The following is a 13,292-nucleotide window of genomic DNA, read 5'->3' on the forward strand; positions in this document are numbered from 1 at the left end:
GAGACAAATCGCCACCCAAAAAAAAAAAACAAATCAATATCAATACCAATAGGAGGTCGCTCAAAAGGAAAAAAAATAATCTCCTTATCAGCTGGCGTCTACAGGTTCTCTTTCTCCACTCTTGTACCCTAACTTTTTATGTAAAAATTGGTCGCTGCTGTGTGTGCGTCTGAGTTGCTGGGGATCTATATATGTTTGTCTATATGTGTGTATGTAGCAGAGCATGAAAGAGAGAAATATATATAAAGAGAGATAGAAAGTTAGAGGAGGTTGAGGAAAAGTGTTTAAGGGAGAGTGAAGGGGGGCCTTTGTCTTTGTGAAATGGAAAAATCTTTGTTCTAGAGAGGAAGAAGATGATGGTGGTGGTGATGATGCGCCATCATCTTTGGTTGTGTTGGTTTCGTTTCGTCCCCTTCTCGATTCGTTTGCGAGATGCGATGCGTTGTTGCCAGGTAGTCTCACACGTGGCACCATTTCGTTTATCGAACTAGAGCATCTATTTATCTTCCCCCAGCTGTAATACTTTGTACGCGTGGTTGTTAGTGCCCCCCCCCCCCCCCCCCCCCTCTCTCTCTCTCTCTCTCTCTCTCTAGGGTACTTCAGTCATTTATCATAAAAAAAATTAAGAGCATTTTAGTAAATAAGCCAGATTCGTTAGTGTATTTGACGGTCCGTCACACATAAGAGAGGTCCGTGTAGGATATTTACAAAAGTAGGGGAGGTTTGCGTAATTTCCGGAACAAGAAGGGTGCCGCCTGTAATTATGGCAAACCATAGGGGAGGTCTGTGTAAATTACCTAATAAAATTCAAATCTATACTATTATATATATATATATATATATATATATATATATATATATATATAATTTTTAAAATATCACCTAATAAAATTAAATTACAAATTACCTAATAAAATCTAATTAAACAAGAATTATTACTATAAAAAATATTTATTAATTGATATAAAAAATAAAATAATTTATATATGATTCTTGTTTGATTTTAAGCTTGAATTAGATTTTTACTTTGCATCTCTATCTCTAGATTCTGGCTTCCTTGATAGACTGCTGTTGGTGTTGAAGATATCTATTTTTGTTTACATTATTGGAGCTTTGAGATTATAATTTTGATTATTTATTTTTATGGTATGTAAGTACTAATTTATAAAAAGTTGCAGATTTTTTGTAAGGTTTATTGTTACAGTCTTCAAATCAACAATTTAAAAAATATATGAAAGAAAATTTTTATAAGTTACAAAGCATTCACCACGTGCATCGCATGTGTCTTTTCCTAATATATATGTGTGTATGTTAATTTACACACACACACACATATATATATATATTAAGTGGATATTGATTTGGTAAATTATACGTGTTGGAGTTTATTATTTATTATTTATTTATTTTAGTTTGACTTAGGTTAGGATTTGTGGGTTAGTGTACATATATATATGTGTAGTAGTCAGAATAAGTTAATTTACATAGATCTCCCTTATAGTTTGCCCTAATTACAGGGAGCACCATTCCTGTTTCGAAAATTACGCGGACCTCCCCTACTTTTGAAAATATCATACGCGGACCTCCCTTTATATGACAGACCATTAAATACACTAACGAACCTGTCAAAATTACTGAAATACCCTCTCCTTAAAATCTGAAATTACTAAACTACCCATAAGTTATTGAGTAAGCATGACATCAGCTTGTCTTCTCCAAAAGCGCGGCACTAACAGACCTTTCTCAAAATTAGGGTTTACATACAAATCCAAGAAAATAGAAATTAATAATCCAAATCAAAGTTACCAAAATCATAATTACCAAAATCATCACCAAAATTAGTGCCTTCCAACGAAAAATTATGATAATTAAATCAAAGTTACCAAAATCACAATTACCAAAATCAAAATCACAAATCCAAGAAACTAGAAGTTAATAATCCAAATCAAAGTTACCAAAATCAAAACCATCACCAAAACCAGTGCCTTCCAACGAAAAATTCTGATAATTCTAATCAGAAGCTAAGAAACTGGACAACGGCATTACCATTTGATCCACAGCTGCTTGATTCATGATCAAATTATTTGCTTCCATTGCCGTCTGATCCGCAGCCGATTGATTCATGATGGGTATTTTTGGATGAATTTTGCAACAGAGGTGGTGTTTATGGGCGGCAGCGGTGAAGAAAAAAGGTTAGTTTAGAGAGAGAAAGAGAGGAGAGAGAGTAAAGCTGAGAGGAAAGAGACAGTAAAGGCTGTCTTAAAAAATAGAAAAACAAAATTAAAGTGCTTAGGATCTTAGTGATCCTTCTTATCCAAAATGTGAAATTATCAAATTTTCTTCCTCGCGTAGGGACCTGGAGAAGACAAATGAATTTTTTACATCTCATAAGAATCCTAGTCGCTCGCATTATCTTGTGGAATCGTCAAGGGATCTTTTGTTAGTTATGAGGTTTTATGCTGCAGAAAAAAATTATGTACAATGTGAGCCCAGCAACCCATAAAGTGTTGCATCTCTTCTAGGTGAATCCGCAGCGGGCAACACCACTGATAGCTGTCGTCGCTCCGGCGTCTTGCAAAAATGCACCGCCATCGCCGGTGTCCTGCAAAAATGCCACGGAGGACTACGTGGCACCAGAGATCATACTAGGGAAAGGCCACTACTTCGCCGTGGACTAAAGAAGTCGCCAGAGCTCACCACCGTTGAGTGACTTGAACGGTTATATATGTATATTATATATATATATATATATATATATATATATATTACATATACTATGTAATTATATAGACAATGGTGTTTTAGAAATTTTAGAAAAAATAGTTGATGACGTCATTATTTTCCATCGTTGACTGGCATTGATCATAACAGAAGGGAGGTCCGTGTAAGATATTTTCAAAAGTAGGGGAGGTTCGTGTAATTTTCGAAACAGGAAGGGTGCTCCCTGTAATTAGAGCAAATCATAAGGGAAGTCTGTGTAAATTACCCATAAGAATAAGAGGACTTTTGGTATATACATGAGTTACAAAGAGAGGTAGAGATCTAGAGACGGAAAGAGAAAGAGAAGATGATGAAGAAGGTGACCGGAAAAGAAAATAAATGTGACAAGGGTTATCGGAGTTGGAGACGAAGACTGGAGAGATTAAAAAGAACTTGGAGATTGGTTTATTGTCCAAAAACCTAAGACAAGTTCTATGTTTTACTCTTCCCCTTTGATCCCTTATTATGTGCATCGTTGGTTTAGCTTTAGGGAATTTAAATAGAATAATTAAATTTGTTTATATGATTTAAATTTGATTGAAATTGATTTGTTTATGTGTTTATATGTGTTTGTTGATATAAAGATGGGTTTTGTAAATTGATGCATGAAAACCTGGATTTAATTGCTCTAGTCATGTATAAATGCTTCATATAAATGATAGTAAACTAGGAGTGGGCAAAAAATCCGCGAATCCGTGGATCTGATCCGATCCGATCTATACGGATCGGATCGGATTGATAGAGCCACGGATCGGTGGTGGATTAAAAAAAATTGAATCCGTAGTTCACGGATTAGGCTGTTAAAAATCTAATCCGATCCGTGGCCAATCCGTTGCATATATAATATATATATATATAATACAATTATACCATATTTAATTATACAATCCCATATATATAATATTACTATATTAGTGTTGGGACCAGCTCACCTTGAAATTTACGTGACTTTGAAAAGGCAGTGGACGTTTTGCATCCCCAACAAAATGGAATCTTTCGGCTTCCTAACCAGGTTTGGCCAGATCTTGTGTCAAGACAGCTTCCTCCTTCGAGTAACTTTACTCTTTCTTCTATTTTCATTGAATCAATCCTTCTGATCTACTCTGCCTGAGAACTCAGGGAAGACCAAAGAGAAAAGCGGCCCTCACCAAATCGAAATCTAGCCATCAATCGGTGAAAAAAACCCCGTCTCACCTCTCTTCTTCTAATCTTCTCTCCCATCTCCTTCTTCTTCTGTCAAGCTTTTCTTCATTTGTGTCTCAGTAGGCACATCACAGATCTCGCCAATCCTTAGTATCTTTCTTCAATGGCTCAGCCTCTTGTGAAAAAGGACAACGATCGTGATGACGAAGGTATATGATAATTCGATGTTTTTTTACTGATAATAGTTTCCTTTGAATATTTTAATTCTGTTGTTGTAACGATTTATTTGATTTATGCATTCGGTTCAATTTAGCTTTTAATTTTTGATTATTGATATCAAAAATTCAGATCTTCTTTACCGTTTGCCTCACTGTGTTGTGGTTTTCTGATTTAAAGTTCATTGTTAATTTAATTAAATTTTTATACTCTTCTTGCAGATGTTGAGGGGATTCATGGAGATTGTTATGGCATATTCAGTCCACGGATTGGATTCGATCTAATCCGCCATTTCACGGATCGAATCCAATCCGATCCGTTGGCTAACGGATTGGTGGCGGATTTAGATCTCCTAATCCGTTGTGAGCGGATCGGATTAGAATTGATGCCTAATCCGATCCGTGACCACCCCTACAGTAAACGATTTGGGACTTAGATGTATGATTTATGACCAAAATGATGGATTTTCAGACCTGTTATAAACCCGATGAACTGCTGCCGTGACTTTGTGCTTGAGCACAAAGGGTTATGCTCAAGCATAACATTGTTCCGGCACCAGTGCTCAAGCACTAGGGTTTGTGTTTGAGCTTTAGGAATATGTTTGCTTCAAAAGTGTTTTGAATGACCCCGATTTGAGTATAATTGATCCCAAACATGTTTATAAGTATTGGGAACAGTGACATAGGGCTAAAATATATAAAATTGTATTAGAATATCGGGATTTGGTGTTTGATGAAAATGATTAAATTAACTAACAGATATAAATTAATCTTTTGTGATATTTAATTTATGTGATTAAATGTAATTGTTGGATTCATGATTATAATAATTATTGTTGTTGTACTTATGATTTATAAGCACAATACATGGCTGTAATTATCTGTTTTAACATTGTTAAATATGAGTAAATAGTATTGTGATATTAATCATTCTTTTATCGCATGTGTGTGATCCTAGATTCGATTTATGACTGTTTGTGGTTGTTGTGTCACTGTAAGATATAGCTATGATAAGATTGATCCCTGTATGTGTTGAGATCATTGAGATAACTAATAAACTAGGCTCATTGATATTATATGTCATTATTAGATATGATTTGACAATTTGATGTGTAGGTGTGCTGGCTAATAAGTCAACGACGAGGCGGGGTCGCTCCTATATTTCAAAATAATGTAGTGGATATGCGGTTCAAGAAAAGCCTTTTAGGTCAAGTTTAAATTTATAAAAGCCACTACTACCTCTAACTAAAAATATAGCTAGGGTGAGTAGAGATTGTCCCAAGAGATTGGTGGGTCATGTTACTATGGAAACAAGATTAGGGTTAATATGTCGAGTGATCAAAATGTAGTTGGTTTGATTGATTAAACTACAATTAAGACTAAACAAGCTCAATATAAAACAAGTAATTAAAGGATAGAGAAAACAAGAGAGAGAGGTCTTAGAATTTAGAGGTCACCACTAAGCATTATCTTTCTGTACACTCAATTCATAATTAATGAGGGGGAAAACATATGTTGTAATAATAGTGAGTGTGTGTGGTTGTTTCAACAAGCATGTATGACCAATTAAGTATATATTGTCTAAACAACACAATGAATAGCACAATTTATCAAACTAAGCCATTAATCATTCCTTTAAGCTCACAATCTAAACACATCACATGATTAGAGAAATATACTACTTGCATTTATAAGTATGAAACATCGAAGAACAAGCATGGATTGTCTTCTCATTTAACAACTAAGGTAACTACACTACACCTAAGCTAATGGCATGAAAATTAAACTAATTAAACTAAGGGAGAGGCACAATCCATCAAGAAATGAGTATGAACCATCAAATAAGTCACAAGAGCATTCTATTAAGCATTATGTCTTGACAATCTCTAGATCTATAGTATCAACACACATAGACATGCATCAACAACACAAAAGTTAGAGATAAACACATAAACATTTATTCTAGCATACATAGACATATGGATAGAATAAAATGACCAATTGGAAGAATTAAACCACATAAATCATTGAATAAACAAAATCTATGTATATAAGAATGTCAAAACATGTATTACAACACAAATCCCCTCAAAAATACATAAATCAAGGTAAAGAAGGCATGCTTAGGGCTAACTCTAGCCCCAAGAGGATGTCTGGCCACTCATGGATGGTATCCTCCAAATCTCAAGAGCTATCTCCATGGTATAAATTGCTCTTCTTCTTGAGGTAGATGGAAGACTTCCCAAGAATGTGTCTCTAGCCTCTTCTTCTCTTTTCTTCCTCTCTAAGAATATATCAAATGTTGTATCTAAAAAACATAAAGCATCCCCTTTGTAAAAGTGGCTCATAATCCTTATATAGGTAGCTCAAATGTTACACCTAATGGTCTAGGCTCGTACACAAGGGCTCCTCCAATGATTGCACCATAAGACAACTTTTAATGAGCTGGAAATTGATTTAATTCGCACTTGAGAGGGTTCGATCGATCGAACCTATGCTGAGATCGATCGAACTTGGCTGAGATCTATCAAACTTTGGCTAAATCGATCCTCCCTTGGCGGCGCCTTTTTGGATAAAGATAAATCTGAGATATTTTTGAGATATTTCAGGAAAGAGACAAAAGTAATAGGTGCGGTGGTACAACAGGATAAGATGAAATCTTTTCGATCGATCTGATAAATGTTAGATCGATCGAACGTTGTGGGATCTTTGGATAAGGATAAAAGAACTTGGATCCATCTTGGAGTGCATAGATCGATCTATGTCAGATCGATCGAAGAAATTATGTGATCGATCAAACTTGGCTGAACTTCCACCACTTGCTTCATTTTGCTTCCACTTTGCTCTTTTCTTTCATTCATCTCAAGATTGCTTCAATATGCTCTTATTTGGCTGAATTAGCTTATTTTGGGGACAAGTGTCTGAAAACGGAAATAACATGAAATCAATCTAAAGCGGGAAAATAAGATAGATAAAGGTTCTAGAATACCTAAGCTTAACGGGTTTAAATGCGTACTTTTCAGCGCTCATCACACCCCTAAACTTAAATATTGCTAGTTCCTAGCAATGAACTAGAAAGTAAAGGAATGAAATGAACAACTATACAACTATGAACTAAAAAGCAATAAATGGATAACGCCACTTTCGTAGAGAACATGATTACATTTAGCATATGCAACAAGCCTTTTAAACCCCTAGGTTACCCCTAATGGACGAGTGAAGTCTCATGAGGGTTTCCAGAAATGATACCCACAAACATTAAGCTCGTTCTTTCAAAAAAGGCACCAATATTGCAAACAAGCATTGGGAGAAAACTACCTCAAATATGCAATTTTTCAACCATTTCCAAGCAATCTCCCAAAATTTCAACATCAAGCAAGCAAGTATGGTTCTCCACACATCAGAAAAATGATCATGCAAATCAAAACAACTCTAGAATCCTTTTTAAGTGGACCGGCATCAAATATGTTACTAACTTAGCCAACTAAAGAAATGATCACATTCTTACCCTCAAACTAGCACACAAATCTAGTACTGATCATCAAGATAAAGAGTGAACCTTTTATTAAACCTTTATTGATCTAGGCACGCTTATTCTTTTCACTCGAATTTTTTATTTTATTTTATTTATTTATTTATTATTATTATTTTTTCTAACCTAAGGATCAAAGATGGAAGTATGGTGCAATGTGTTGATCTATTAAGCTTTCTAGTAATCTATGAGGTCGACCGTTAAGTCAATGACTCCCAAACCGGATGGCTTTAGGGTACTAGGTGTTCAAACACCCCTAAGGACTTACAAGTTCAAATCAATTAGGCTACAAATCAAAATAACCTCCATCTCATCATTTCCCACTCTCACATTTTGGGATAAGTCCTTACTTTTTTTTTTTTTTATTGCTTTTACAACCTTTTTTTTTTTTTTTTTTTTTTTTTTTTTGTATTCAATTATTAACCTAGAGTTTGGGCCCTCCACCTTTCGACGCGAGAAATTCAGTGCTTGATGAGGCTAGAATCCCGGTTACTCAATGAAAAGGGTTTATTATCCACTTTTATCAAGATGAAAGCTTTCAATGCACTACTAACCCAATTGGGATATAACCAATTTAATAATCAACAAAGCATGTACCCCATAAATGAATGCTAGTGTGCGCCTGTGCTAGTGTAGAATCCTAGAGTAAATCTTAAAACAATTACAAAATTAGGATGATGTGGACCATAAGTGCTAGCAAGATATCAATTTTTCGAAAAATTTACTCCTAAATGGCATCCACAAGGCATATAAGGAGTATTGGACTCTCAAGTCGAGCAATTTTTAAATTTTAAGCAATATAGTCTTTAAAAGATCAAAATCATAGCTAGTTATGGACCAATCATAGCAAATCCCTCAAATACACAAGTCATGCTCAAAATTTTGAATTTAAAAACAAAACAATGCAAAGCACACATTACCCCCAAACTTAAATGGCACAGTGTCCTCAATGTGCAAAGAGAACAAAAGGAAAGAGTATACTAATGCAACTAAGGCAAAGAAAGGCCGGGACAGAAGTATCCAAAGTGGATGGTGTAACTCCCCCAAACTTGGGATTAACTATGGTACTGAAAAGATGGCACTGAGATAAAACTCATTAGATAACAAAAAGGGATAATAACAGTGCACAGTGGACATGCAAGTGTAAATGGAACAGTCAAATGAAATAATGAGAGAGGAATAAGGGTGGTCCTGGAAATTTGGGCAGCACTCTCTCTCACTGAAGTCACTGGGATGCACTTGATGGAGTCAATCATAGATAGATATATCAATACAAAGATATGACATCCAAAATATAACTATGCATAAAGAAAATAAAGAAAGTAAATAGTACATCCAGTGTCTAGGCCAACAGGCTGGCCGCAAAAATAATATAATTGTATCAAAATAACAAATATCACAGATATATAGAGCAGGTAAAAAAGAGATGTGAAGATCATGCTGAGGAGGTAGGATGGGCAGGGCGTGATCCGCGTATATCTCTGGAAATGTCTCGCAGTGCAGCCATGACATCCGTATGGAGTGAAGAAATGTCAACTCAGATAGAGACAGTGTCTGCATAGATGAAGACTACGTCGGACTGAAGAGAGACAACGACATCCTCCAAAGCCTGGATACGCTCTCCAAAGCTGGGTGTCTGTGCTGGAGCGTCAGGTATGACTGGGTCAGGAGAATGATGCTCATCCTGACGAGGCTCGTGGACATATAGTGGCGACCCTGCTGGAGAGTGATGTGGTAACTCCTCTGCTAGAGGCTCATGCTCTAAATCTATGTCCATATGTACGGCAGCCGAATCGACTGCTGGATCATCCGCTGCTACTGGTGCGTCTGCCTCTGCTGCCGCTGCGGCTGCTGCTGCCTTCTCCTCAGCCGCCTCCTCTGCAGTTATGAGGGCATCCTCTTGTAGGCTCTTAATCAGGTTTGAATGGTTTGGACATCCAAATTATCATGTTTGAATGGTTTGGACATGTCCTTAGCTAGTAAATTACTATTGTTTATTACTGGTGCTAGGTGTTTAAGATTCCTCATATTGTTAAGGTGACTTTGAAGTTTAGATAACTTGAAGACATTACTAGAGCTTTTACTTGCAAATTAATTTAGGAATATCAGATGTGTAAGTGTTGTTTATGGATGGCTAGATTAAAGAACAAATATACTAGTTTTTCTTATTAAATAGTTTGCCCTCAATTTCACAATCTGGGATATATAGTGTTAGATTTACCAAAAAAACAATTGCACCGGTCAGTAGCATTATTGATAATGAATTTTGGAATTTATCTCATCCAATTATCCAAATTATTTCACACTACAACAACTCAAAATTTTCATTCTATCCATTATGTTGAACTCAAAATCGAAGCTATGAGTTGAGAGTTTCTCTCTATTGTTTTTCTTTTTCAAAACAACATATATATCCATTATAGTTGAAGATGAAATATGGGATAGGTTGAACAAGGTTAGTAATTTAAAGATAATATATTTATCACGTACTAATACATCCATAATCTTCTAGGTTAAATTTACTATTTAGTTCAAAACCACATACATATTCAGTTTATTTGTTGGTAATTGTTATCACTGCTTGCTGTTAATGGCCACTTAGTATGAAAAAAGGTGAACATGTCCATTTTTCTGCTCAATTTTAAGTTTTCACTGCTTTCCGCAAATAGGAATTTTTTTTTTTTTTATTTTTATTTTTGTGACAATTCATGTTGATTATGACTTGAAAATGAGGAATTTAAAAGTGGAGGGGTTACTGAATTGGATTGGTTGGTCGTTGTTTACGGTGTCTATGCTGTTTCAGAATATTTATAAAATGTTGTAACAAATATTTTTTTTTTATATTTTGCTTCTTGTAATAAATACTACAATTCAAATATTTTTTCATTTTGTCTCTTAAGAAATAGTTAATTGAAGAACTATGTCTACATAGATCAGATTTATGTGCAATATTAATGGCAGAAACAAAATAGTATGGGACAATGATAAGTTTTCTTTTTAAGATGGCATGGTAGTGCTGGAAAACTAATTTCAACACAGTCTAATGGTATCCCTTGTCTTGGAGTGGGTGCAAACAAAGGGTCTCAACAACATGTTGTATTATATATTAGGAGAATAAGGTCCTAGTAAAAGACTTTCTCTCTCTACACCTCTTTCTCTCGCCTCTCTTTAAACCCAATCGTCCCCTTGGTTTTCTCCCTCTGTTTTGCTCCCCACCTCCTCCCATGGAGGTGGGGAGGTGCCGATCCCCGCCTTTCACCGCCTAATAAACTCGGCTTGTTGTACATAGTCGTTCAGTGGGTGGGTTTTTTATGCCCTTTTTTGTTGTTGTTTTGTTAGCTCTGCTCCTGTTAGGCTTGTTTCTGGCTTTACAGGGTAGATATGCTTTTTGTTTTCCAACTAGATCTCCGATATATGTGTGGGTTTTGTGGTCCCCGCCTCCGTGTGGCTTTTGTTGTCCCTACCTCTTGTGCGGGGTTTGGAGGGTTTCTTCCCCGTCGGCGGCGTCTTGTGAATGCAGTCTTGGAGCAGTTGCCTTGATGATGGCCTGACTTGTGGGTCACTTCTGTTATTGCTTTCCTCCCTTGGTAGTTTCTGATGGTGTTTGTTTATCAGCAAATCTGGAGCCTATTCTTCAATTTTAGTCTCTTGCTTTATAATTTGTTTATTGTTGTACGGCCTTATGGCGCTCTTTGTAGATGCTGTATGACTATTTTTCTTATTGCCAGGGTAAAAAAAATATTAGGAGAATCATTATTCCTCCAGTAATATGAAAAGAAGGGGCATTGCAATTGCATCTATCACTTGTGTTACAAGCTAAGAGCATCTCCAGCAATCTGTTAAAATACTTTTTTGTGTAAAATATACACTGTGTGATGTGCAATTTTTTTTTTTTTTAAATCTTTAACAGTTTATTAAGATATACTGTCATATCATCAATGTGTAACTTGTTATGTATTTTACACAACCTTTTTACACAGACATATCAATATATTTCCTTTCTCTTCCATCTTTCTCATTCCATTAAGGAATCAACCCTATATTAAGTAAGTTTGTAAAAATTATATAGAACTCAGGCATGACACTGATTGGTTATTATTGGAGGATATATTTTTGCACAAAAGCTATAAAACAACCGCTTAAGTTAAAAATAAATAATTAAATTTTTTTTTGTGTAAATTTATTATGACACGTCATATATACAAAAAAAAAATATATACACAATGATTGAAAATGCTCTAATGATGCATCATATCACCTATTTTTTTCTTGCCAATTCTCAAGACAAGTTAGGAACTGATTTTCCAACTTTATGTCATGGAATTTGGATGGCATTTATTATTTACACCAACTATTGTTCTTACTTTTAACTCCAATTCATTGGTTCACAGAATCAGTAGGAGACTGATTCTAACCATTATTTGGCACACCTGGGAACAGAGGAACTCTAGAATGCATGGAAGTGACTCTTCATTGATCGTTTATAAAATCATCTCATTTTAGAAAAAAATAAATTTCAATGGGATTTAAGATATTAGGAATAAGTAAAATTTTTGCTTACATTAACTTCAAATTTTTCCTAAAATTTTTGCTCAAGTGTTAATGTCCAATTCAATTTCAATCCTTTCGCTTATAAAAATAATGTTATTAATCACATTGATTTTTCAAATAAGCATTGACATTGATAGTATTAAACCACATTATTCAACATTCAATTTTAAAATAAGAATTACAATTATAGTCTTAAACCACATATTTATATACTCACATTTTCTATACTTTAAATCAATTTTTTAAATTTTATTCTAAGTCTTTTAGAAAGAAAAAAAAGAATGTGTAAATAAATTTTCAAACCATATCCAAAATTGTACTATTATATAAAAATAATAATGTATTAATATATTTTAAATTTTAATAACAAAACAAAAACAATAATGTCTTAATATTTTACCAAACAAGTTTCTTGTTTTTGATTTACCAATTTTGGCAAAAGTCGAACTTGCCAAATATGTTTTGTTTTTAAATTTCTTGAAACAAAAAATGTTGCCAAATATGTTATACATGTTTCTGCTTTCGAAATTCCTACTCCAAATTTGCATTGCCAAATATATTTTCGTTTTTAACCTACAATGCTTTACAACAAAACACTCATTTATTTTATTTCGGGATAAAATAAAAAACATTATAACAACGCGTACCAAATAAAAGGCACAGTATAACCAAACGGCTAATTTTGTGCCAAAAATTATAACGGTCGGGGATGCATTTGTTATATATATATATACCTGTCAATCACAACCTGTGAAATACAAGTTAAATAATGTATAAAGGGCAGATTGCAGCCAATTGTAGCGTCACACCCAAAAAAACATTGGTAAGTAATTCAGTTTTCAAATTTATTTATTTGTCAAAAATTGATAAGTATTCCAGTTGTCAAAAAAAGATACATACTCATGTACTTAAGCTTTATGATACATTACACATACTTTTTACAATTAAAAGACTTAAACATGTCTATTGTTGATTTTATAATAATACTCTTTCATGGAGTGCTACTATATAATTTATAAGAGCATTCAATATTTTATAAAATAGGAGTAAGGGTTTAATAGAGGGATACCATTGTTTTAAAAGTTAAAATT

The sequence above is a fragment of the Cornus florida genome, unplaced genomic scaffold (genome assembly GCF_030987335.1).
Source record: "Cornus florida cultivar Cherokee Brave unplaced genomic scaffold, ASM3098733v1 CherokeeBrave_3.0.0_Hap2_Chr06, whole genome shotgun sequence".
Taxonomy (NCBI): Eukaryota; Viridiplantae; Streptophyta; class Magnoliopsida; order Cornales; family Cornaceae; genus Cornus; species Cornus florida.